Source organism: Tachyglossus aculeatus, chromosome 3 (assembly GCF_015852505.1).
Source record: "Tachyglossus aculeatus isolate mTacAcu1 chromosome 3, mTacAcu1.pri, whole genome shotgun sequence".
NCBI classification, from domain to species: Eukaryota; Metazoa; Chordata; class Mammalia; order Monotremata; family Tachyglossidae; genus Tachyglossus; species Tachyglossus aculeatus.
Genome location: NC_052068.1, coordinates 82,424,451 through 82,447,956, shown reverse-complemented (window position 1 = coordinate 82,447,956; position 23,506 = coordinate 82,424,451). Strand labels below are relative to the sequence as shown.

At 40.6% G+C, this 23,506-nt stretch overlaps 1 protein-coding gene across 1 annotated transcript in view; it reads left to right on the top strand.

Annotated features, from left to right (window-relative positions):
* The first annotated feature begins 4,827 nt into the window (after positions 1-4,827).
* RAB27B (RAB27B, member RAS oncogene family) overlaps positions 4,828-23,506 on the top strand; it is a 207,161-nt gene continuing 188,482 nt past the window's right edge. The window contains exon 1 of the mRNA XM_038744369.1: positions 4,828-4,911. The gene's annotated coding sequence lies outside the window, so the exon portion shown is untranslated. The remainder of the gene's footprint in view (positions 4,912-23,506) is intronic.

Sequence of the window (23,506 nt, the reverse complement as noted above, 5' to 3'; positions counted from 1 at the left end):
GTGCTTTTCTCGCACTGTTCCCCAGACTTGACACTCCCTTCCTTCCCCAAATCCAACAGATCACATCTTCCCTATGTCAAAAGCCTCCCTCCTCCTCCTCCTCTATGCCTTCCTCAATTCATTCCAGCCAAGACCAGAATTTACTCGAACCTCAGAGGTCTCCTCAACAGATGACTGGACTATGAAGATTTCCCCAAATCAAATATGGCCTAGTCCAGACTTACATCCCTGTTCTGATCTGAAACCAGGCATGGGAAGCTGAGCTGCCCTTTGACAGAATTCCTCAACACTGATGTGTATACAGTCACTTAATTGTTCTTTCAATTATTGTTTTGATTACACTGCTTGTTAGAGGGAAATTTCCTTCAATCAGTAGATCAGTTAATGTATCAATAGAGCACTTAGTACAGAGCACTGTACTAAGAGTTTGGGAGAGTACGGTACAATAGAACTGTTAGGCACATTCCCTACCCACACATGGAATGTGTCCCTCGCTATTTTTGTATTTCTCAAGTGCATAATATAGCACTGCAACCAGGATGAATAAAGTTACTACCACTTAGCTTTCTTTCTTTGGTCCATTCAATCAATACTAACACATATTTTTTTTTTCTTTAATGGTACTTGTTAAGCACTTACTATGTGCCAGGCCCTTTTCAAAAACAAAATTGTGTTTAAGTGCTAACTATGTTCCAGGCATTGTACTAAGTGCTGGGGTAGGTACAAGATAATTCTATTCACAGATTTAATCATTCATCAGATATGGCATTGAGCCTCTTTTTCCTAATGTTACAAATGAAGCAAAATTCCCATGACAGGGGTATAAGAAAATTAAGTAATTAGAAATACAAGAGAAAACTAGACTGTTCTGACTGGAGCACTTAGAGAAAATTTCAATAGTATTCATTTTGTTTTGTACTGAAGCCAGGTTGTTTTTTTTTTGTATGTGTGTTTTTTGTTTGTTTGTTTTTTAATGGTATTTGTTAAGCACTTACTATGTGCTAGTCGCTGTACTAAGTGCTGAGGTAGATACCAGATCGTCAGGTTGAACACAGTCCCTGTCCTGCACAGGGCTCACAGTCTTCATCCCCATTTTACAGATGAGGTACCTGAGGCACAGGGAAGTTAAGTGACTTTCCCAAGGTCACGCAGCTGACAAGATGCAGCATTAGAACCCAAGTCCTTCTGATTCTCAGACCCATGCTCTCTCCACTAGGCCAAACTGCTTCTCTAAGTACGGGGGTAGACCAGCGCTTAGAACAGTGCTTTGTACATAGTAAGTGCTTAATAAATGCCATCATTATTATACAAAATAATCAAATCTTCTCCCTCCCATGCCCATGCTTTTTCCACTGGACAACACTACTTCTCTAATGGAGCCCAGAAACTTCTTGCATTTTTATCACAGATCCACACGAGTTTTAGTTACGAAGTTTCATCACACTAATGATGTATTCAAAATCAAGTGAGGCCCAATTTACAACAGAAATTTTGGGGATCCTTACCTAAGCCTGAGGTGTGACAGATCTCATCCTCAACGTTTGCAGTTACAATTAGATGACACATCTACATTTCTCCTAGCCCTATGAATTTATGAACTTTTCATAATTCCATGAAGCAGTAGAGAGATCAATCATCTTATTTAGGAAAAAAACCCAGCAGATTCCATGCACAGATTTAATCATTTATTAGATTTGACATTCAGCCTTTTTTACCTAATCTTACAAAAATGAAGCAAAATCCTCATGACAAGAGTAGCTGGAGATGAAATAATTAGAAATAAGAGAGACAACTAGACTGTTTCCATCAGGACTACTTGGGAAAAATTTCAGTAGTATTTATTTTTCTGCTGTAAAGAAGCCAGGCTTTTTTGTTTCGTTTTGTTTTGGTTTTTTGTTTGTTTTTCAATGGCATTGATTAAACCCTTACTATGAGCCAGGCACTGTACTAAATGCTGGGCTAGGTGCAAGAGCAGGTTGGAGACAGTTCATAAGACATAAGGCTCACAGTCTTCACCCCCACTTTACAGATGAGGTAACTGAGGCTTAGAGGAGTTATGTGACTCACTCAAGGTCACATAGCAGAAAAGTAGCAGAGACAGGATTAGAATCCAGGTCCTCTGACTCCCAAGCCTGAGCTCTTTCCACTAGGCCACACTGCTTCTGCATCTTGGCCTTTGTATCCTATTTAGACACCTGCTTCTCTTCTGATATTGTTCCCAAAATGATTGTAGACTCCTTCCAGGAGAGGAAAACTGGTGTTCCATCATCATTTTGATTCTCCATAAATGTGCCCCTTAATTTCTCAGGAGCATTTTGGTACACTCTGGGTGCATAATAATAATAATAATAATAACAATAATAATAATAATAATGGCATTTACTAAGCACTTATTATGTGCAAAGCACTGTTCTAAGCACTGGGGAGGCTACAAGGTGATCAGGTTGTCCCACGGGGGGCTCACAGTCTTAATCCCCATTTTACAGATGAAGTAACTGAGGCACAGAGAAGTTAAGTGACTTGCCCAAAGTCACACAGCTGACAGTTGGGGGACCTGGTATTTGAACCCATGACCTCTGACTCCAAAGCCCGGGCTCTTTCCACTGAGCCATGCTGCATGTATGTGGCTATCCAATGTCTGTTTTTTGGGGCTCCTCAGTTTGGTGAGTAGCTTAATATTGTTAGTATGAGCCAAATTTGCTGAACTCCTTGGTGTTTTTGTGTTGATGCAACCATTTTGTGTTGTACAACAGTACAGTGATCTGCCTGCAGCAACCAATCAATAACTATAATTGACTGATTGACTGAATGACTCCCAGCAAGGACATTAGTCAGTGAAACTTTTACTAAGGAATGATGTGATATGAATAACAATGTTTCCTATGACATAGAAATTTGGAAGTCATTCTATTTCTCCGTACAGTATGCAAGTACTATTAAAATTAAATGGGATACTAAGCACATTTTTAAAATTCATGTGCTTGGAGTTAATGCTAATAATAATAATCATGGTATTTGTTAAGTGCTTACTATGTACCAAGCACTGTTCTAAGCACTGGAGTACATATAAGGTAATCACACTGGACAGTCTCTGTCCCACATGGGGCTCATGGTCTTCATCTCCATTTTACAGATGAGGTAACTGAGGCACAGAGAAGTTAAGTGACTTACCCAAGGTCACACAGCAGACAAGTGGCTGAGCCGGGATTAGAACACACAACCTCTGATTCCCAAGCACGTGCTCTTGCCACTAGGCAATGCTCATCTCTGTTTGCTTCTTTTGAGGTGCTTCTGTGTCCTTCTAAAAATTCATTCACACTGATGTGGCCTTTTTTGGATTGTAAATGTTATGAAGACAGGGTATTTTTTGGTACTGTGCACAGAGAGCTAAGCCTGTCCTGGTTAATTTGGTCAGCTGAACTTGCACTAGCTCCCCTCTTCCTAGGTGACTCCAGCTGTTTTTGCATACTTTAAGCCTTGGGCTTTCTTATCTGGACTGAAGTATGTCCAAAAGTGACTTATGGTATTCTGGGACTTGTAATACAAATGTCCCCAGAGATCTAAGGGACTTTAACCCCCTTCTTTCCTATCCTGCCTCGGTTTTTTCTCCCCACATGTTCTTCTCCCTTTCCTCCTTCTGTCCCTTTTCCTCCTTCTATACCACCTCATCTACCTCCACAGTCATTGAGAGGAGAGCATAAGCCTAAATTTTTAGAAAAGCAGTGTGGTCTAGTAGATAGGGCATGGGTCTAGGAGTCAGATGACCTGAGTTTTAACCCTGGCTCCACCACTTCCCTGCTGTGTGACCTTGGGCAAGTCACTTATCTCCACTGTGTCTCAGTTTCCTCATCTGCAGAGTGGAGATTTGATATTTATGCATGTTTCTACTCAGACTGTGAGCCCCATTTGGATCCTTATTATCTTGCATCTACTCAAGTGCTTAATATGACACATAGCAAGCGCTTAACAAAAGCCACAGTTATTATTATTATTACATTATTACTACTGAATCGAAACCATGAATGAACAGAAATAACCTGACTCCTGTGTAACAGAAAATGAATGAGGTTGGGGTTTTCAATAGCATTCCCAGTGGAGATAGTCTAAGCATTTCTATCTCTTTTCCAGCTCATCTGTCTTTCATTCATTCAATCCTATTTATTGAGCACTTACTGTGTGCAGAGCACTGTACTAAGCACTTGGGAAGTACAAGTTGGCAATCTGTCTTCTTCATATCCTCCTGCTTTGTGAGTGCCCTGTCATTTTTCAGGGAAATAAAAATGCTGAACACAAACCAATGGCAACATTTAAGGCTGGAGTATCGGTAGAAAATCATGGAAATAAATGGAAACTTGTATATATTTTTTTATTAGATGTTATTTCTCTGTGCCCGCCCTCAACTCCCAGACACACACACACACACACACACACACACACACACACACACACACACACACACTTGTGCGTTAGATGCTCAATAATAGACAAACCAAACAAACCCTCCCAACTCCCCAGACTAGTAAAAGGAAAGTGGATTGTGGCTCAGCTTGTCCTGACTGAAGGGAGCACTAGGACCACACAGATGCTTGTCGGCAGCTCTGTCGGCAGCGTGTCAGTGGTACAGACCTTCCTCGGCTGTTACACAAGACGGGGAAGCAGCGGAAGCAGAAGCATCCTTCTCTCCTCCCATCCGAGAGGTACCGACTCCGTCGTCTGGGGTTGGGTTCACAGCCTAGCAAGGACCCCAAGGTGTTTACCAACGCCTGGTGCTGGGGGAAATGTGCCCATCCGATGATGGTGTTATTCACACGTATTTGTTTTCACGTTTCAGTAGGTCTGATAGAAGCAACAGTGCCATAAAGAAATGGGCTAGTTATTGCCAGCTGGCAAGATCTGGAGTCATTTGGAAGTGTAAGTACCTAGTTCTCCATCCGAAATGTGCTGTTTTCATCAGTTGCATCGTTTGGTTTTTTTCTATGCATTTTCTGCACATTAAAGGGTAACAGCCCATTCTTTCTTGAAGGGTCTAATTTAAGAGGGCTAATCTGCTTCTGTCATTCACCCAGAGAGAACATCCAGACCAGTATTGAGAAGCCCTAATTAGAGGCCCCAGACTAGCACTTTAGCCTGTCTGGGTTGGTCTCCATCCAGCCCCGGAGATCTGAAGATCAGAGCTGAATTTTCCCGTGCTGACTTACAGTTCCCTTACCTCAAATAGGAAATAGATTTTCCTCAGCTGGACTGCAGGCTGTTTCACTGTCTGCTTTCTGTGTTCAGTTCTTAAGGCTCAGGATCGTTTGTGTTCTTTCTAATCATTGCTGTGATGCAATACATATCCCCTTTCCTTATTTTTCCAGCCAAACTATGCCTACTGAAAATGGAATTAATTCACCACCAGCAGGTTACCGAGCAATCCCAAAGCTTCATGTAGGAAGCCAATACTGTAGCCACAAATGCAGATTCGCTTTTTCTTGTAACTAATATTCACAAGCCGTAGTAGGCATAAAGTAGCTAAATGCAGTAATGACTCCCAAAATGTGTCTGTGTTCTCTTTCACTGTTTCATAATAGATCAGTTTACATATGCTGCCTGCCAGGTTTGTTTTTTAGCCAGCTAATAGTTAAAGATTCAATGACAATGTCCTTCTCAATTTTTATGTCTTAGACTTTCTGAATGCAGATAAAGTGATCATGATTGTTCAGGATCAAGGTGACAGTTTTACTATTATCATGAAAGACATTTCACTGTGCTTCCAACTTGGGCATTTTTTACTCAAGTATAATGTGTTATTACTCAGTAATAGGGCAGTTAAAATGGTTGATCATGTTTATTGGAGGCTACTTGAGAATTATGCCAATTTTTACTGTTCTTAGAGAACCTCTAGTCCTTATTAATAGTAATATAAGGAGGATTTTGATGATTATGGTATTTGTCAAGCACTTACTATGTGCCAAGAAATCTATTAACCTCTGGGGTACTTATGATACAAGCAGATAGAATACAGTACCTGTTCCAAATGGGTTTCGCAGGCTAAGGGGTAAGGAGAACAGATATTAAATCTCTGAGCTTAAAATACAGTATCTCATTCATTCATTCTTTCAATCATATTTATTGAGGGCTTACTGTGTGCAGAGCACTGTACTAAGTGCTTGGGAAGGACAAGTCGGCAACACAGTCTAGAAGGGGGAGACAGACAACAAAACAAAACATGTAGACAGGTGTCAAAATCATCAGAACAAATAGAATTAAAGCTATACGCACATCATTAACAAAATAAATAGAATAGTAAATATGTACAAGTAAAATAAATAGAGTAATAAATCTGTACAAATACGTACAAGTGCTGTGGAGAGGGGAAGGAGGTTGGGCAAGGGGTGGGGAGGAGGGAGGAAAAAGGGGGCTCAGTCTGGGAAAGCCTCCTGGAGGAGGTGAGCTCTCAGGAGGGCTTCGAAGGGAGGAAGAGAGCTAGCTTGGCGGATGTGTGGAGGGAGGGCATTCCAGGCCAGGGGGAGGACGTGGGCCAGAGGTCGACAGTGGGACAGGTGAGAACGAGGAACTGTGAGGAGGTTAGGGGCAGAGGAGCGGAGGGTGAGGGCTGGGCTGTAGAAGGAGACAGGACACTCTGGACAGGAAAACATCAGATGTAGGTACATTCTGATCAGGGAAATGTCAGAGTAGGTAAAGTGAAAAGTACACAAAAAGTAGAAAGCAGAAATATGGATGATGATGACAATGAGATTGTGATAGTGATAATGATTATTAGCTAGTTGGTTTTTGAAAAGTGTTTGGAAAAGCTTTAAGTTCAATCTTATTACTGTACGTTTAACTTGTAAAGGTATTTCTCCAAATGGAGGTGAACAGGTTTTAAATATCACCTAAAAATATTGATGATCAATATGGCTTTCCTGAAAATATTCCGTGAACGTGAAAGGCCGTGAGAATATAACTCACCTTTTTTCTTCATATTTTAGTTTTCTATTTTGAAACTTCGAATACTCTACATCAAGGACACATAAACATGAAATAATTAAGCATGTTAATGATGGATAGAATCTTTGCAGAATCTAATGAGATCATCTAGAGTCTCACCCGAAGGTCTTTAAAAGCTGTTCTTCCAGGCAAAGGTTGGAAACATCCATCCTTTCCTGAATTCTCCCCTTCATTGGTGCTTATTCCTTTTCAATATGAGAATGATTTCCTTGGAAGTAGCGTGGACTAGTGGAATGAGCACGGGCCTAGGGGTCAGAGGACCTAGAGTCTAATCCTGGTCCTGACTCTTGCTGGGTGTGTGACTTTAGGCATGTCACTTAACTTCTCTGTACCTCAGTTTCCTCCTTTTTGTGTTGGTATTTGTGAAGTGCTTACTATGTTCCAGGCATTGTACTAAGTGCTGCACTACACAAAAGATCAACAGGTTGGACACAGTCCATGTCCCTCATGGGGCTCACAGTTTTAATCCCCATTTTATAGATTAGGTAACTGAGGCACAGAGAAGTTAAGTGACTTGCCCAAGGGCACACAGCAGACAAGTTTCCTCACCTGTAAAATACAGATTTGATACCAGTTCTGCCTCTTACTTAGACTGTGAGCCCCATTTGGGACAGAAACTGATTACCTTGTATCTATCCCAGTGTTTGGAACAGTGCTTGACAAGTACTAAGTGCTTGACAGATACCAGAATTTTTTATTATTAATTATCACTGAAAATTTGCTGGATAATATCAGTGGTGGAGGTCTTGATGACTACTAAGGCATCCACTTTTTTTTTGGAGGGGATCAGGAATCATGATGCTCGCTATATTGTAGACACTAGGTGAGATCACTTTGACCAGAAATGAATTCTGCATGTGAAATATCTTAAAGTGCACTTCGTAATGTCTTGCAACCCTGCCCATTTACTTGCTCACTGACTACACACCCAGTAAACAGGCATGGAATAGATGAGAGAGTAATAGTGATGCTGCTATAAATCAATTCCTCCATGCAGGTTCTCAGTCCTGAAGCCTCAGGCCTGAGGCTCATCCCCTTTGTTCCTGATAAGAAATTCCATCGTGATGGTTGGCCACTTCAAAAGACTCTGTTTGGAAAGCAGAACCACTACTATAATAATTGTGGTATTCGTTAAGTGCTTATTAAGTTCCAGGCACTACACTAAATGCTGGGGTGGATACAAGCAAATCGGGTTGGACACAGTCCCTGTCCCACGTGGGGCTCACAATCTTAATCTACATTTTACAGATGAGGTAACTGAGGCACAGAGAAGTGAAGTGATTTGTCCAAGGTCACACAGCAGACAAGTGGTAGAGCCAGGATTAGAATCCAGGTCCTTCTGGCTTCCAGGCCTGTGCTGTATCCACTAGGTAACACTGCTGCAGTGTGGAAAGGAGACTCACAGTGGTAAGTAGCTGTCAGCATTCCCCAGCCTTACCCCTGTGAACCACTGAGATGGTCCTCATGCATTGGTCTAAGAGAAATAAATTCTTCCCGCTTCTATAAACCCTCAGAGGAATGGCCAAAGCACTCTTCCATGTCCCCTCTTCTTGTCCCTGGAAAGGGTCAAGCTCACATTTACATTATGATTTAAAAGATAAATTAATTTAATGAAGCCATTCATAGTTATTTGCCCATGGTTTATTATTCTCCCCCTACAAAGTGCAAAGACATTATGGGCAGGGAACATACTTGCTAATTCTGCTTTATTGTACTCTCTCAAGTGCTTAGTACAGTGCTCTGCACCTAGTAAATGCTCAATAAATACCATTATTTGATTGATTGATTGATTGATTGATTGAAGGGTACAAAATTCTGGCATTTCTATTAAGGGAAATAATAGTAGTAGTAATAGTATTTAAGAGCTTACTGTTTACAGAGCACTGTACTGGGAAAGGGAACAAAGGTGGGAATTAGAAACAGCACCTACTCAAGAAATGTCAGTAATAACAAAAATGGAGTTCATGGAGAAGAAACACTTAGGAGGAAAAAGATGTATGAAGAGAAACTTATGATTAAAAGAGTCACCCTGCCCCTGCTAAAGTCAAAAAGCTATTTATCTCTCCCAAATCTGGGGTTCTGGACTAGCATTACTGAGGTATTTTGCCTACCACCTTCCCTGGGCACCAGCCCTGTGCAGCAGTCTCTGCAAATGAACTCTTCTAAACTACTTTCTTTTATGTTAAAAAAAATAAAACGACTCCAGGCTATGTAAACTGTGGTAAGAGCTACCATTTTTAATCTCCAATACATTGATTTGAAAATACAGTTGAGAACTTTTTTGCTGCTTGAAAACATGTGAATTTGTGAAGTCTATTTGAAAAATGAAGCTTATTTTTCTCCTCGTAGACCTGGCCAGTGATTTACAATCAGATGAATTATTTTCCGAGATGGGATACAGCTCAATAAAAGGGTGGCATTTGGCATTAAGTGCTCAATAGAAACCATTGATGATGATGATGATGATGATTAATAGTCTAACAACAAGTGTTTTGTATTTTGTTTAAAGACCATTTTGAATGGTTTAAAGGTATTGGAGCTGGGGAATAGAGCAAACGGGGAACACTATTGAACTCATCCCACTAAAAGCAAGTTTTGTTTTATTTTATTGGTTACAATCACAGAATGAGTCAGTTTAACTCTTCAACATGAGTATGTTTGAAAAATGCTCACTGAATTGCCAAAATCCTCTTTTGTCCTGGTCAATCAAAATAATTATTTCCAGGATTCCCTGGAATCCACAAGAGATGGATGAGTTAGATATTGAATACAATGCACAGTCAGTCCACACTGAACAAGAAGAGACATTGTGATTGAGGCAATGGCAAGCCCTCTACTTCTATTTCTCTTTATGTAGTCAATCACATTTATTGAACACTTACTGTGTGAAGAGCACCGTACTAAGCGCTAATAATTGGAAATCAATTTACAAGTTAATCATCTTTCAATGATAGACTTGAAATGGTAAAATCTTCCAAAGTACTAACTGTTCCATGATATTTTTTTCCCTTCTCAGCCTAACCTCCACTTTCTAATCTTCATGCATCTTTCAGAACTTGCATAATTCCGTAGAGGATTTTCTCTCCCTTGAAGCTTATTTTGAGTATTTCACTTTCCACCCTTCTGCCATTGTCTTTAGAATATCATTCTCCCTACGAGTCATGTTGGCATGCCTTTGTTCATTTTCTCTTGTTGTGTCATTATCTACTCCTCCCTCATTTTCTGTAATTAACCCTAGTCCCTTGCTTTATTCATCCCACAAGGAAAAAGTGGCAGAGTGGAAGTAATCACAGGCTAGGTGAGCTAGGAGTGTGGAAGACAGGTGGGAGTCCAAAAAACTGGAGAAGAGTAAACAGTCACTTTAGGAACACTTAAGCTCCCCAAACTAGATTGTTGCATAATGCCTGTGTAAACTGCCTAGACATACCTGATCGTGGTCAGGCAGTAATTTTATAGCATATATGAATAGGAATTGACCATGAAGAAGGTGAAGAAACTTCCTCAATTTTAGAAAAAGTTCTCTCTTCTTGGATACCTTTATTAAAAGGAATGGAAAATTGGGCTCCTCCAAATTGACTGGATCCTGATTGGAAAAGAAGAACTTTTCTCATTGTTGGGTAGTGGGGATTAAGATTTGCTCTAAATTTAGGGTCTAGTTTGATGAATGCATGATGTTGGAAATGATTAAAAGTGGCAGGAGAGAGGAGGTTGGGTGTATTTGCCAAACTTACCCCAAAGGAATTGGGTTTTTTTTTTCCTTAAGTAATTGGATACCAAGCTAATAGGCATTGATCCAGAAAACAGGTAAGGTCGTGACAGGGGAATATAGAAGAATGGAATAAAGAGTTTAGAGGACGGAAGGGATAAAATAAAGGCCAGCATGATTTCTTGAGGGCTTGGCTTGTGTGATTACCATGGTTTAGCTTTAGCCTCCGCAAAAAGTTTTTTATTTCAAATTTAATGTGAATGGAGGCTAAGCATTTGTTGGGATCGAAAGCTCAGGGGGACTTTTTACCAGACACGGGCAGGGAGTTGGGGAATCAGACTTTAATTTTGACTGGGGAACCTCTCTACCAACTGTTACATTGTCCTCTCCCAAACACTTAGTAGAGTGCTCTGCACACAGTAAGTGCTCAATAAATACAATTGATTGATCATAAATACTGTGTCTCTATACAGTCTTCTGGAGTTTTGTTTAATGAAATGTTATTTTCTGTATTATTTTATGAATGAAAGAACCTTGTTAGGACTGAAACCTGCTTCTTCCATTCCACATTTGAGTTGATAGACGATTTTTTAAAAATATGGTAGTAGACACAGGATTAGGCTTTAATGATATTTGGGACTTATCGTCCAATATGAAAGAGACAAATGATCAATAAGAGAATTATGCCATGGACCTCTGGCAACAAATTTCCTTGGAGTTTAACCCCCAAATTTCTCCCCACCTTGAAAGCTATCTTAATATCAGCATGGCCCAATGGAAAGAGCAGGAGCCTGGGGGTCAGAAGACCTTCCAGCTGTTGGACCTTGGGTAAGTGACTTCAGCTGTCTGTGCCTCAATTATCTCATCTATATAATGGACATTAAATCCTCATCCCTCCAATTTAGACTGCGGGGCCCCATGTGGGATGGGCTCTGTGTCCAAACTGATTATCTGATATCTACCCCAGTACTTAGAATGTATTTGACACGTAGTTAAGTGTTTAATGAATTGTACTTTCCAAGCGCTTAGTACAGTGCTTTACACACAGTAAGTGCTCAATAAATACGACTGACTGACTGAATGAATAAATATGATTGATTGAATGAATGAACAAATAATAGTAATAATAATAATGATGGCATTTGTTAAGCGCTTACTATGCACAAAGCACAGTTCTAAGCACTGAGGGGGGTACAAGGTGCTCATGTTGTCCCACGTAGGGCTCACAGTCTTCATCCCCATTTGACTGATTAGGTAACTGAGGCAACTGAGGCTCAGAGAAGTTAAGTGACTTGCCCAAGGTCACACAGCAGACGTGTGGCGGAGCCGGGATTAGAAACCATGACTTCTGACTCCTAAAGCCCGGACTCTTTCCACTGAGCCACGCTGCTTCTCTAAAATACCATACCATAAAATACAATACCATAAAATAACAAATACCATAAAAAAGAACCCTAGCTACCCTTTCCCCCTCAACTCCAACAGCCTGTGTCTTAACCTAGCTACAGGCTCCTTTACTTCCACATTTATACCCAAGTGCAGGAACATAAACTCAATCTTTGTTGTAGTATTAATTGAGTATTTATTAAGGGCTATGTATTGGGATGGATATAAGATAAAGAAATCAGACATAATATCCTGGCTTACAAAGAGGTCAAAATTTAAGTTGTGAAAGACAAACACCTAGGAAAGAATAATACATTATAGATAAGAGATGATGCTTCTCATTTCAGATGAGAAGCAGTGTGGCCTAGGGGATAGCGTACAGACCTTGAAGTCAGAAGGTTTAGAACTCAGGTCCCTCAGACTCCTAGGTCTGTGGTCTATGTACTGGGCCACGCAGCTTCTCACTGTAAAATGGGGATTAAGACTGTGAGCCCTGTGTGGGACATGGACTGTTTTTAAACAGGTTACTTTTTGCCTACCCTGGTACTTAGAACAGTGCCTGACACAAAGTAAGCACTTAAAAACACCATAAAAAATAGTGGAAAGACCATAGGCTGGGAGTCAGGAGACCTGGGTTCTAATTCCAGTTCTTCTACTTGCCTATTGATTGACCTTGGGTAAATCACTTAACATCTCTGTGCCTCAGATTCCTCATCTGTAAAATAAGGATTAACTATCTGTTCTCCAGTCAATCAGTCAATGGCAATGATTGAGCACTTACTGTGTTCAGAGCACTATACAAGCTTTTGGAAGAGCACAATACAATGGGGATGGTAGATACAGTCCCTGCCCACAGCAGGGACATCTCACGTCTCATGTTTTTGAGATGTTAAATTTACTGCTCTGTTATTTTCATTTTATTAGCTAATTCTTGATTAGGATTTCTGGGTTGAAGGGTAAAATCCAAAGTAGATCGCTGAAAAGTTCAAGAAGTTTTAACTTCTCAAATTTAATATTGGAAGTGTGATGGGGATTGTATCTAATATGAATATATTGCATCTTTTCCAGCTTTAAGCATGTGCTTGGGCACATAGTAAGTGTTTACTATGTCATTACAAAAAACAAATGAAGAAATTTAAAGTTATTCCAACTGTGGACAATTTTGTAGTTCTGCAGCTCATTTCTTTTTTCACAATTTGGCAGTAATTACTCATTGAATAAAATTTCATTGATTTTTATACTTGATTCCCTTCAACATATAGATTGGGACATTTTTGGGAAAGCATAATGGAAAAGAAAAGTTTGTGGTAAGATATTTCCTAGGGGTTAGAAAGAAACTCCTGGAAGACGTAAATTCTCCTCAGGGCTTTTTAAATCTTAGCATATTTTCAGATGACTTATCCAAATGAGAAGATTAGGCTGCCACATCTTTCCATTTCTTTGCTTTCAATATCTTAAGTTGTAGGGCATCAGAGAATCTTCTGGTTAGGTGGATTAAACTGTTTTATGACTGTCAAACTGTCTCCACTGGAGAACAAAGACCTTATTAAATAAATGACTGATTTTAAAGATTTAATTTTTTTATGGTATTTGCTAAGCACCTATCATGTGCCAGGCACCGTGCTAAGCCCTGGGGTAGATATAAGTTAATTACGTTGGACACAGTCCAGGTCCCGCATGGGGCTCACTTTCTTAATTCCCATTTTAAAATGAGATTACTGAGGCCCAGAGAAGTTAAGCATCTTGCGAAGGTCACACAGCAGTTGTGACACAGTTAGGATTAGAACCCAGGTCCTTCCAGGCTCATGCTGAACCTTGCACTTGTGTCCATGACCTTTGGATATTTGATAGTCACCCCACTCCATACCGCACAGCACTTATGTATATATATTTATATTATTTATTATAAATTACTTATTTATTTATATTATTGTCTGCCTCCTCCTCTAGACAGTAAATTCACTGTGAGCAGGTAACGTATCAGCTAATTCTCTTATACTGTATTCCTCCAAGCACTTAAAATGGGGCTCTTCTCATAATAAGCACTAAATAAATATGATTGATTGATTGATAGAAACTGCTTCCAGCTCCCTCCTGCTTCCTCTAACCTCTGCTTTGCTGGTGGTGCAGTGTTTTCTGATTCTTCCAGACTATTTCTTTTTGAAAGGTACACTATTCTACTAGGCTGAATCCTTTCTGACAATTCCTTTTCCTAACCCCATTGTAGTATAAGTATCAGTAATAATAAAAATTGTGTTGTTTGTTAAGCACTTATTACATGCCAGGCACTGTAATAATCTCTGGGGTGGATATAAGCAATTTGGGTTGGACACAGTCCCTGTCCCACATTGATCTCACAGTCTTAATCCCCATTTTACAGATGAGGTAACTGAGGCACAGAGAAGTGAAGTGACTTTGTCCAAGGCCACACAGCAGTCAAGTGGCAGGGGCAAGATTGTAATAGTTTGGATTAAACAATTACATCGTGCAAAGCACTGTACTAAATGCTGGGGAAAAAGTCCATGGATGAGATATAGACACAGTCCCTGGCCTCCAAGGGAATCACAAAGTAAGAATAAGTGTGGCTGGTGACAGACATATAGAGAAAGATGAGACGACCTGAGTTCTAATCTTGACTCACCATTTGTCTGCTGAGTGACCTTGGGAAAGGTATTTAACTTCTCTGTGCCTCAATACCTCATCTATATAATGGGGATTAAGACTCTGGGCCCCACATGGGACATGACTATGTCCAACCTGAATGCAGTGCCTGACACATAGTAGGTACTTGACAAATACCATTTTTAAAAAAAACTATAAAAGACAAGGATGAGAAAAAACATAAAATGTGCAGCAGGATTTTAGGCTTCTCAGGCCCACACTCCCAGAAATCACAGGTGTATCACTGAGCACTAACAGCTGCTAAGGGTTCTCATTAGGTTATAAACTCAGTGTAGATGAAGAACAGGTGTTAGTCTTCCTTCGTAATTGATCATGAGTCCTCATTCAAAATTCCTCCAGAATATATAACCCAATAAATACTGTTGCTTGACCATTGACTCTCTGCCTGAGAGACTGAAAGAAAAACAGAATTGCTCCTTCTGTGTCTGCTTTGTATTGTGGAAGCATTCTCTTTCTAGCTAAGTCAGCCTCTCCATATGAAGAGGAAGAGTGACACTTTGACCCAGCACAGATTTGCTTTATCAGACCACTTAAGGTAAGAGATAGCTATTTTACTTGCTTAGAGGGAGACTGCTTTAAACTAAGACTTTTAGTTCATAATGCCTTGTCAGCCTACCTTTGCAGTTTATAGTGTTGGTGTTTGTGTGCAAGCAGTGAACTAAGTGCTTGTGAAAGTGCCACAGAAGCAAAACATGTTCCTGTTCCCTAACCAAAAGAGTTTACAATAGTTTCTTGCCCAGTTACCTGGGGTGAAGAATGACTTTTCAGGCACTTTGGCCCTTTCTCTCCTTTCTACTGTCTCATTTTTGGCATTTTGGGGGTTAAGAAAGCTACATCCTCCATACACACCTGGCCCACAGGAGTATTCAGCTGCTATTTTCCTTCACTCCTTTTTCCTCACTCATGGAAGCTCAAGGAATAGTAACGTGGAGGTGAACAGTGGAGACAGCAAGCTGGTAAGAGTCTAATCTTTATAGCTACAAAGCAATGTTCTCTATTTCAGTATTGTAGACTATCTAAGGGCATGGGATAGTGGCAAAAGAGAAGGAATTAAGGAGTAAGAGGGATGGACTATTTCATAACTTTCCTTCCCTTCATTGCATAGATATGGGTTGGCCATAAGAAAGGGAAATTAGCCAAAACCTAGGGTAGGTTGGTTCCTTTCTTGTGATTTGCATTCTTTGGTCAGCTAAACTTGATGCTGCCTCTGTAGGCCAAAAGGTTCACTCTTGTTTAAACTATGCGGTTCAAGTAATGCTTTGGGGGAGAGAATTTGTATTCATTATTTTTCTCAGACTTTATTTCATCACTTTCTTTCTCCTTCCTATAGTACTCCTATGAGACACTCTGCAGGTAGCACTGTGAACTTAGAACTTAAACTGAATTGAATATTGCTTTTAAGCAAGTTCTGCAAAGTGTTATTTAATGAGATGTGTTCCATAGTTTTATAACTATATGCTAATTAGTGTAGTAATTAGCAATATTTGGGCTGAAGGTCACCTTTAACAAATTTTCAGTGGAAGGAGAACAGAACTGGGTGTCAGATCTGCATTTTAATCCTTCCTCTGCCTTCTGCAGCTATGTTACCTTTGGCAAGTCACTTAACTCAGTTTCTTCATCTCTGAAACAGGAATTAAATACCTGTTGTGTGTCTCTTGCTTAGACAATGACCAATTGTATCTACCTCAACTCAATACAGTACTTGGCACGTAGTAAGTGCTAAACCAACACAATTATTATAATTTTCCTAAGTTGTTGAGAGCAGCACACTTGAAATACTTTGTGCTTAAATATCTCTGCCCCTCCTACCTTACCTTGCTGATCTTCAGTTACAAGCCACCTTGGACACTTCACTCCTCTAATGCCAACCTACTCACTGTATCTCAATCTTACCTGTGTGACTGATGATCCATTTCCCACATCCTTGCTCTGCCCTGAAATTCCTTCCCTTTTTGTATCCAAAAGTTCATCACTCTCCTTTCCATCAAAGACATGCTAAGGTCACCTATCCTCCAAGAGGTCTTCTCTGAATAACCCCTCATTTCCCATATTTGCCCTCCTTTTCTGAGTAGCCTATGCACTTGTACCTGAAACCTTTATGCCTCCAACTCCTAACCCTTCAGCACTTAAGTACACATCCCTATACTCCCATTTCCCTCATCTGTAATTTATTTTATTGCCTGTCTCCCTTTTAGGACTGCAAGGTCCTTTGTGGGCAGAGTTCATGTGTACCAGCTCTATCATACTTCCCCAAGTACTGAGTGCTTGAAAAATGCCCTTGATCAATAATGTGAGAGGTGCTGGATTCTGAAAATGGACACAAGTCCAGTTATGAGCCAACCTTCTCCCAAGGGTTTGGGACTGAGAAGCAGCTTTACCTAAGGCCACTGATGTTTATCAATCATTTATTAAGCACTTACTATGACAAGAAACTGGCAATAAGCCCTTGGATGAGGGCAGGGGAGTTGAGTCATGATCCCCACCTTCGAGAAGCTTATAATCTAACATGGGTGACAAACAATTCACAGGTAGGAGGAAGTAATAGCATATGAAATGTTTTATAGAAGTGCTATGGGAGGCTATGAGGACTTAGGTGGCACAGAAATGCCAATGTGTAGGTTAGCCAAGGGAAGTGATAGGCTAATCGGGGAAGACATCATGGGGGAAATGTTTCCTCAGAAGGGCTTGAGATAGGGGACTTGCCTGTGGGATTTGGAAGGGGAGAGAATGCCAGGTTAGGGTAGGATGGGGGGAGGGTGAAGGAAGTGTGAGCAAAGGTTTGCAGCAAGAGAGATGAGACAGTGAGGTACAGTGAGGTGATCTTAAATGGTGGGGTGTAGTGGGACAACAGACAATAGGTAGGAGAGTCAGAGTTAACTGAATGCCTTAGAGCCAACCTGGACACTTGACTCCCTTGTTTTTTCTTAATGTAGAGGAGAACGGACAACCATTGGAAAGTTTCGTGGTGTGGGGAGGAGTCGCGTTCAGAATGATATTTTAGAAAAATAAGGACAGCAGAGTGAATGAAGTAAGGCCTGGAGAGGGGAGAGGTTGTAAGCAAAGAGGGTGAGGTGACTCAGCCAGCGTGGTAGCCATTTGGATGGATGGAATAGGAACAGATCATGGAAATGTTTGTGGAGCTAGAACCAACAAGATTTACAAACAGGTTGAATGTGGGATTGAAAAAGAGAAGAAAGTCAAGGATTGTGCCAAAGTTTCAGGTTTGAGAGACAGAGAGGATGATTGTATGGCTCACTGTGATGAGAAAATTGGGTGAATGAGAGAATTTGTGAGAGAAAATGAGAATCTTGGGACTCATGCTGAATTTGTGGTGCCAGTGGGACATCCATTTTGAGATTTCCTGGAAGCAGAAGAAATTTAGGAATTGCATAGAAGGGAAATCAGGGATAGGTAGGTTTGGTAGTGGAAATGATAAAACATTATAAGGAGACCCAGAACAGAGTCTTAAGGGACACCCACTACTAGAGAAACGAGATATGAGAAGCAACATGGAGTAATGGTTAATGCAAAGACCTTGGAGTCAGAAGGTCATGGGTTCTAATCCTGGCTCTGCCATGTGTTTGCTGTGTGACCTTGGATAGGTCACTTGACCTTTCTGTGCCTGTTACCTCATCTGGAAAATGGAGACTAAGCCCTAAGATTGAGATAGGGACTATCTACCCCAGCACTTAATGTAGTACCTGGCACCTAGTAAGTGCTTAACTAATACCATAATTATTATTAGAGAGTGCGAGGAAGAGGAAGAATAAGAAAAAAAGGCAAAAACAAATCAATCAAAGAGGTAGGAGGAGAGCCAGGAGTGAACCGTTAGGAAAAAAAAAAAAAAGATGATACGGTGTTCCCAGAGAAAGGAGTTGTCCATAATGCCAAAGACAGCTGAGAGGTCAAGTAGGATTAGGATAGAGTAGAATCCATTAGATTTGGCAAAAAGGAGGTCACCTGAGACCTTGGGGAGAACAGTCTTACTAGAAGTTAAGGGAGTGGAAAGCAGATTGTACAAAGTTGTTGGAGGGGAGGAATTGGAGACAGTGGCTATATACAACATAAGATCTATATATAGTTGTCCTCTGTGTTTGAAAAAGGTGTGACTGGTAGTGAAACCACTGATGAATACATTGGCTTAAAAAAGGCCAATGTGGCATTCACAGGTCTGATCACACTGTGCACAGCCCAAGACTATCCTTTAGGAACCCAGCAATTAAACAATCCTGGCTTAAATCCATGCAGAAAGAAGCCACATCACAAGGGGGTGATAGGCAATTCATTTGGAGTCAGAGTTCAGTTTTTGAACACTGTAAATTACATTTTACCACAACACACCAGCACTTTCTAAAATTGGCATTCCATCTCAGTCTGTTTTTGCAACATTTTTATTAAAAAGAAGCCTCTGGACACCTCATGTGTTCACTTCTAAAAAGTGATCCTGTGTTAAGGATTCCCAATCCATCACTTGTAGCACACCCAAGGATGTTTTAATGTTCAATCTCTGTGTTAAAAGCCATCCATCTGGGAAGCAAATGGCTCAATTAAAGAACTCTTGCTCATGGCCATGTAATAATTTAAATGACATTTATCCATTTAAATGGGTACCTTCAGCTGTTGTTGCTGTTGCAGAATTGACAAGGTTTTTCCAAATAAAAGCATTCTCTAGATGCTCTGAAATATCTGTTCTGTTTCAAATTGAGGATGAAAATATTGATAATCTGCCCCTGTATCTTCATATCAAAATATCTTTTATTATTTCAGACCAGATTTTTAACAAACTACTTGGGAGTTTGTGTTCAATAGCAATGAAACAGATTTTTTTTGTTTTTCTGAGTTCTCTAGAATCTGTTTCAGAAGGGCAGTCTGGCATTTGGAAAGTGTCTCTTTCTGTAACATGGAAGCATGTGGCTACTGAGAGAAATATTAAGTGGTCAAATATGTTAACTTTAAAGTCAGCATCTCATTTCTATGTCTAAGAAGATTACTTGGTATATTCAAATTATCTTGGGATCCTCAGATGAGGTTTTATGCTGTCCTCAGCATAACCATTATTATCAAAGTCTATTTGCCTGACAGTAACATATCATCTTGATGGTAGAAGGTGATGTTTAAAACCATTATTCAAAATAAGTACTCTCCTCCTTTTTCTGCTTTGCTAATCTCATATTGTCCTTTTTGAAGTAGATTGCATTTTGTATGAAGGATCATTCTTCTTCAAATGCCATGGAGTCATTTCCACCTCCTAGTGATTCCATGGACACACCCTCTTCAGAACATCCCATCTTCTTTCATCAGGTCGTTCTGGTATATGTATCTATAGAGTTTTCTTGGTAAAGATACAGAGATGGTTTAACACTGCCTTCTTCTGTGGAGTAAAAACTTGAATCTCTGCTGTTTGTTTTGATCACCTGGTCATCCACCTTTGACTCTTTCCCATGGTACTGCTGCCTAGCCCAGTTGAATTAAATTTGATGCTTCGGCTTAGACCTTTCAATTATGGGCAGCCCTATATGGCATAGCTCAGAGCTTCATCAGCATGCATATGCAAACTCTCCTGCCGCGATAAGACAATGATTTGTAGAAGAGTAAGGATTTTTACCAAGTGGGAAATGGCGGTTCTGGGGCCTAGGTGGGAGTTGCTGACCTCTGCAACAGTAAAATTGATATCCATGAGTCAGAAAAATATGGGAATGGAAGGATTGTCAAGGAATTCTAAACAAAACCTCTGATTTGGCAGCCATTGCTTTGCCCTCAAATCCCTACTCTGCCACTTGTCAGCTGTGTGACCTTGGACAAGTCACTTCTCTGTGCTCAGTTTCTGCATCTGTAAAATGGAGATTCAATATCTGCTCTCCCAACTACTTGAACTATGAGTCCCATGTTGGACAGAGGCCTGTGTCTAACCTGATTGCTTGTTTCTAACCTGGTGCTTAGTACAGCACTTGACCAGAGTAAGCATTTAACAAATGGCGCAGACTGTAAGCTCGCTGTGGGCAGGGAATGTCATTATTGTTGCAATTTCCCAAGTGTTTAGTACAGTGCTCTGCACATAGTGCTCAATAAATACAACTGAATGAAATAGCACAATTAATATCATTAAATGGCATGAATCAAGGCACCCACATATGTTAGGAGATGATCTGCGGCATCACCACACTCAGCAAGGAGTGGGAGACCTATTCCCTTTGCAGGTTGCTCACAGCGTCTTCTCAAATCTGCAAGTTGGAGAAATCAGTTCAATTACCTTTTAATTCTTTTCAAGCAAAATGCATGCTCGAAGTTTCACATATTCAATCTGCTAAACCTTCAGAACATCTCTAAAATCCACCCATTCCTATCCATCCAAATTGCTACCACATTAATCCAAACACTTATCTTACCCCACCTTGATTACAGAATCAGCCTCCTTGCTGACCTTCCTGCATCTCCGCATTTCAGTTCATACTTCACTCTGCTGCTTGGGTCATTTTTTTTCTGCAAAATCATTCAGTCCATGTTCCTCATTCTTCAGGAACCTCCAGTGCTTGCCCATCTATCTCCAAATCAAGCAAAAACTTCTTACTATAGGCTTTAATGTATTGTCACCTGGCCCCCTCTTGCCTTACCTACCTGATTTACTACTACAACCCAGTCTGCACACTTCACTCCTCTGTCAGCCTTCTCACTGCACCTCAGGCTCATTTTCTTGACACAACCTCTCATCTATGTCCTGCCTTTGGCCTGGAACTCCCTCCCTCTTAAAATCCAATAGATGATCCCTCTCCCTCTCTTCAAAGCCTTATTCCCTCGAAGAGGTCTTCCCCAATTAAGTCCTCATTTTCTCTTCTCCTATTGCATCAGCCTCCTTGCTGACCTCCCTGCTTTCTCTCTCTCTCCCAACTCCAGTCCATAATTCATCCTGCTGCCCAGATAATTTTTCTACAAAACATTCAGTCCATGTTTGCCCGTTGCCTAGCCACCTCTGTATCAAACAGAAAGTTCTTACCATTGGCTTTAAAGCAATCACCTTGTCCCCTCCTACTTTACTTTCCTGATTTCCTAATGTAACCCATACCACACCCTTCTCTAATGCCAAACTACTCACTGTACCTCTTCTTATCTATCTCGCCTCCAATCTCTAGCTCTTATCCCGTCTCTGGCCTGGAATGACCTCCCTCTTCATATTTGAGGATCACTTTCTCCACCTTCAAAGTTGTATTGAAGGCACATCTCCTCCAAGAGGCCTTCCCTGACTAGGCCCTTCCACTCCCTTCTGCGTCGCCTTGCCCTGGGATTTGCACCGCTTCCTCGGTCCCAAAGTACTTCTGTATCCATCCATAATTTATTTATATTAATGTCTGCTTCCCCCTCTAGTCTGTAAACTTATTAGGGGCAGGGAACGTGTGTACCAACTGTTATATTGTACTCTCCCAAGAGCTTAGTTCAGTGTTCTGCACAAAGTGCTCAGTAAATACAATTGATCTTTTCTGAATCTCCCTTGTACTTGAATTTGAACCCTTTATTCACCCCTTCCTCAAGCCCACAACACCTATGCAGATACCTGTAATTTGTAATCTACACTTAAGCTCAATGTAGGCAGGGAACCTGTCAACCAACTCCATTATGTTGTACTCTCCCAAGTGCTTAGTACAGCACTCTGCACACAGTAGGTGCTCAATAAATGTGACTAATTTCCATGCGTAGTCTGTTAACCACAGTTTTAAAGAAGTTAAATCCTCATTTGTTTAGCTGATTTCTACTATTATATTAATGTAGTGGAAGATCAAATCCCTGTTCAATTAGTGTGTATTGTGACCAGTATCTATAACTGAGCAGTGTGCCCAAATGGAAAGAGCCTGGGAGTCAAAGGTCCTGAGTTCTAATCCCACCTCTGACACCTGCCTCCTATGTGAGTTTAGGCAAGTCACTTAAACTTTCCTGTGTTTCAGTTACCTCGTGAAATGTGTGAGCCTTGTGTGGGTCAGGGACTGTGTCCAAACCAATTTTCTTGTGTCTACCCCAGTACTTAGTACAGTGCCTGAAGCATAGTAAGTACTTAAATACCACAATTATTATTACTTGGATCCCAACTTGGCTATAGCTTCAACTTCCTCACTGACTTTCCTGCTTCCCATCTTTCCCCTATCTAGTCTATACTTCACTATGCCACCCAGATCGTTTTACTAAAACATTGTCCTGCGTATATCTCCCCACAAAAAATCCATCAAAATGGCCCATTCCTTTCTACAAGTAGAAATTTCTGACCATTGGCTTTAAAGCACTCAATCAGCTCTCTCCCTCCCACGTTTTTGCTCTCCTATTACATATCACTAGCTTTGTCCCTCTACAACAAACCCTTCAGGTTTCCACCTTCTAATTTCTCCTGCAGCCAACTTCGTGGAGATAAGATAGTCAGTGCCCACTAAACTATATATTCCACAGTGCTCATGTTAGGCAAACCTACTGTTGCTTATGTGATGCTACCCGGGGATACTTAAAACCTTGATTACCGAAGGTAAAGCTGATGAGCCTCTAAGGAATGATCTGGTCAGATGTTTGTGTAATGAGACATTAGAGAGCACTAACAGAGTTTGACTTGGAAGTTGTCCAGAAAGCAAACAGTCCAGTATTCACAAAATGCTAGTGTACACATCTATTTCCTTAACCCCATCCAGAGCACTTATAATAATAACAGTAATAATTATAGTATGTGCTAAACACTTACTAGGTGCCAAGCACTGTTCTGTTGTATAGTAC